This window comes from Marmota marmota, unplaced genomic scaffold (genome assembly GCF_001458135.2).
Source record: "Marmota marmota marmota unplaced genomic scaffold, marMar, whole genome shotgun sequence".
In the NCBI taxonomy this organism is placed as follows: Eukaryota; Metazoa; Chordata; class Mammalia; order Rodentia; family Sciuridae; genus Marmota; species Marmota marmota.
In genome coordinates, this window is record NW_026000272.1 from 2,802,778 (window position 1) to 2,806,836 (window position 4,059).

General features: G+C 45.1%; 1 long non-coding RNA gene across 1 annotated transcript in view; it reads left to right on the forward strand.

Annotated features, from left to right (window-relative positions):
* Positions 1-61: 61 nt before the first annotated feature.
* Positions 62-4,059, forward strand: part of LOC125614355 — an 8,556-nt gene continuing 4,558 nt past the window's right edge. The window contains exon 1 of the long non-coding RNA XR_007344965.1: positions 62-562. This is a non-coding gene — a long non-coding RNA (uncharacterized LOC125614355). The remainder of the gene's footprint in view (positions 563-4,059) is intronic.

Below are 4,059 nucleotides of genomic sequence, written 5' to 3' on the forward strand. Positions count from 1 at the left end.
AAGGAGCGAGCAGAGCCACAGATTTATTGGGATTAACACCTACAGAAGGGACAGGAAGGAAGTGGGGTTGGACAGCAGGTTGGGCCTGACTTGACAGTCCTGACCAGTGTGACAGGGTGGTGTGGAGCCAGGATTTCCAGTTCAGGGGCCTGCATGGGGCATGGGTGTTCCTGTTGGGTCCTCCTGGTACCTGGCACACAGTAGGTCATGCAGTCCATACTGACTATTTAGATGAATGAGCACCCACAGTGGATGCTCTGGAGGGCAGTTGTGGGTTGAGCAGCTCCAAGAAGGGCCCGGCTGCTATCTTCTCATAGGCAGAAGCATGCCCTGCCCTGTGCTGCAGCAGGCTTCCTGGGAGGTGCTTTGGTCTCTGTTGCATTAGACAGCTACGTGGGTGCCCATAGGGACGTGTCTCCAGGGCATTTGCTCACAGGGCATCTCTGGATCTGTTAGCAGGGGTGTGAGCACAGCTTGCTGTTACAGGGCAGTCTGCATACATGGCATCATGACACAAGGCAGAGTGAAGTCAGCAGTACTGTCCAACAGGGGCTCTCTGGAGGTATATACTCATCTCTGTGCTATCCCCAGGGCTGCTAGAGTCATCTTTAAGGCTTACCTTTGAATCCTGGAATCTGAAGCTAGGCAGCATTAGTTAGATATTTGTTAAGAGGAAAGAATGGCTACCTCTGGGTTAGGGGCTGAGGAGGTCTCCCAGAGGAACCGGTATTCCAGTTGTTTCTTTTTTAATATATATTTTTAGTTGTAGATGGATACAATACCTTTATTTTATTTATTTTTATGTGGTGCTGAGAAGTGAACCCAGCTCCTCACATGTTTTGGGCAAGCACCCTACCACTGAACCACAATCCTAGCCCCATTTTTTAAAAATTCTTTGTCTGTCTTTGTTTTTCTATACTGTGCATGGAACCCAGGGTGTACTGACCTATATCTCCAGACCTTTCTATTTTTTGTTTTGATACAGCGTCTACATTGCTGAGGTTCTTGATAAGTTGCAATCCTCCTGCCACAGTCTTCTGAGTTAGTGAGATTACAGGAGTGTACCACCATGCTGGGCTCTTCAAATGCTCGTTAAACCCCACCTTCTTTTTCCTTTTATTCTGGAAACCCTATAACAAAGATATTAGATCTTTTTTTATACTCTTGCAGGTCCCTGCAGCTTGTTCATTTTTTTTTTCACAGTATAACTTTTCTCAGACTTTCAGTGTAAGCACTTTCTATTGTTGTGTCTTCAGTTCACTCTCCCCTGTCCTCTGCATTCTGCCATTGATTCCCTTATTGAGTTTATTTGAATTTCAGCTATTATGTTTTCAATTCTAAAATTGCCATTTGATTTTTCATGTCTTCTCTTTTTTACTAAGGCTTTATATTTTTAGTTTCTTTCAAGTGAGTTCTTGTAGTATTGGACAACCTGAGACAGGCACGGTCCCTAAGCCACATTGCTTGTTGTTTAATTAAACAGAGGGGGGGAGATGTTTGAGAGCCACAGCTGAGTTGGAATGGCCCCTGGCATTTTGCCAGAAGTAATGGTTGAGAGTCGAGCCATTAAGATGATGCTGGATTGATTCAATTGTATATTAGACTTTTACACCAGTAATAGGGTGGTTCCCTTCTGAGAGTGAATGCGGGTGCAGCCCAGGGGAGGGAGTTCCATTTGGTGTGTAGTATTCCTGGAGGAACCTCGTGGGTGGCGTTTGGGGGAGTTCGGAAATAAAGTTTGTTCCTGCTTGAGTGGCTCGTGATTTGTGCCCAGCCAGACTGCGGCAAGTTCTTAATTGCCAAGTGAAGTATTTTTATGATGATGTCTTCTTTAACTTTTTTGACCTATACTTCTATTTTATGACATCAGTGTAGATATTAATTGACTATATATTTTCATTCGTCTCAAGACCTTCCTGCATCCTGCTATGAGTGATTTTTTTAATTGAAATCAGAATACTTTTCTATGATGTTATTAGGATCAAGATTTTACTTACTTTAGCTGTCATACCCTGACATCACCACAGCAGAGGAAAGGAGATGGATTCCACTACATTACTGTCTGTTGAGTATGGTGGTCTAACCCTAACCTTCTTTGTCCTCTGTTAATCCATGAAATCAATGGTGAACTCCTTGTTACTTATGGGTAAGGGTGAATTTTCTCTTTCTGAGCTGGGCCTGCACTGGTAACTCCCTAGCTGGGAGGATTAAAGATGTCTCTTTATTGCCCATCATGTTTCCTACACTGACATCTTGGGGAATGAAGGCTTATTACTACGTGCTAGAGGTGAAAGGACTAGCTCCCTATTAAGCCTCTTCTGAAACTTCATAGGTGGGGAGGGTGTCATTATTTGTTATCAGGGGTAGCACTCTAAGCACCCAAGTGGCCTTTGCTGACTTGGGTGAAGGTAGGGGACAAAGTTTTTTCTATGACATTTGGCTGAAATAAACAGTGTATTTTCTAAAAGGTTTCCATCATGTTAGGCTACACCTTTACTGATCCTTTAACTTTTGCCTTTCCTATCATGCCTATCTTACCTTTATTTTCCTTGCACCTGTTGATAGTTTTTGGTCACCAACTTCTCAGCTTCATGTCTGGGATATATGATGCTAAAAAAGATACCACACTCTGGTATTAAGTCCCAAGGTTCCAATTTTATCTGCTTTCTCTTCATCTTGCACAGTCCAGCATAGACCTTACTGCCTGAGTATACAGTAGACATTGGGTCTGCAAACTTATCAACCTTTGATGGATCTGGTCTACAAAATGGGACTGCAATGTGTTCTGAGTCAACAGTGCTTTCCTAAGACCCTATGGTGAAAGGAACCTCTCACCTATCCGTAATCAAAGCATACTTCATGTCCACTATAAATACTCAAGATTTCTGAGCACCTATGATGTTTGGAGGGTTGGCCTGCTCTCTCTTCCTTCCTCCCTCTAGCCAACAGGATTTTGAGATACTCCTGAGGAACTCAGTGAGGTACTTTCCAGAGTCCATGAGTCCCATGAACTGGGTGGGGGCAAGTGCTGCACCTTCACATGTTCACTCTCTAGGAGTAAATCAAGGTAGCCTTGACTCATGAGGCCTGGTAACTGGGTGGGAGGGATTTCAGTGGAATCCTGGGGTACCAGCTTAGAGGGAGTGTTGCCTCCATCTGGTACAGGCTTCAGAGGTTGAGGTACAGGAAGCCCTTGGAGACAGGAAAGTGAGGGGTCCCAACAGAGGGACCACAGGAATTATCCCCTTGAAGTCTGACTGGGATATACACAGAAGCCCTGAAGGTATATCAGGCTGGTTCTCTGTGGCATTCCCAAATACAGGAACTATGATATCACAGGTCTCTTCTGGCTACGGTGGGTTACCTGACACCATGTTGACGTAGCTGCTGAGTCTAGCATAGGTCCTGACACATGGCAAATGCTCAGTGAAGATGTGGATTACATGACTGCAGGAACACATTCATCACTCTTGTGTAGGGCTTTAGTCTGGGCAGCTGTAGGTAAGGGTGAATACGTGAGAAAGCAGAACATATCCCCAGAAGCAACCCAAAAGTCTATCTTGAGACCAAGAGGAAGAAGAAGTCAAGGACCTTGAAGATTGGCTCAGAAGGTTTCTGGCAGCTGCCCTAGAGACCTAGGATGGGAAAAGGTAGCAGAGAGCAGGCCAAGAATTGTGCTAAAAGAGAGGCAGAACCACCTTAGGTAATTAATAAAGTATATGTTCTGATCCCTAGACTTGCTGGCTCCTGGGCATAAACACAGTTGGCAGTTTAGATTCCTGACATCATTCACTAAAAGTGGGAAGTAGGCACCCCCAAACTCCCATCCATTTGCCTGGGAGGTTTGTCCCTGCAAGTTTACAAGCAGCACTATTCACAAATTCCCGAGATGTGCATGCCCCACCCATACCTTCACAGACAGGGACCTCACAGGGCCGAGGGTCAGTCCAGAGCTGAACTCACACCCAGCACTGTCCAATATGGTAACCACTAGCCACATTTCAAATACTCAGTAGCCACATGGGTCTAGTGGTCCTTATTGAACGGTGTGGGCTAGGC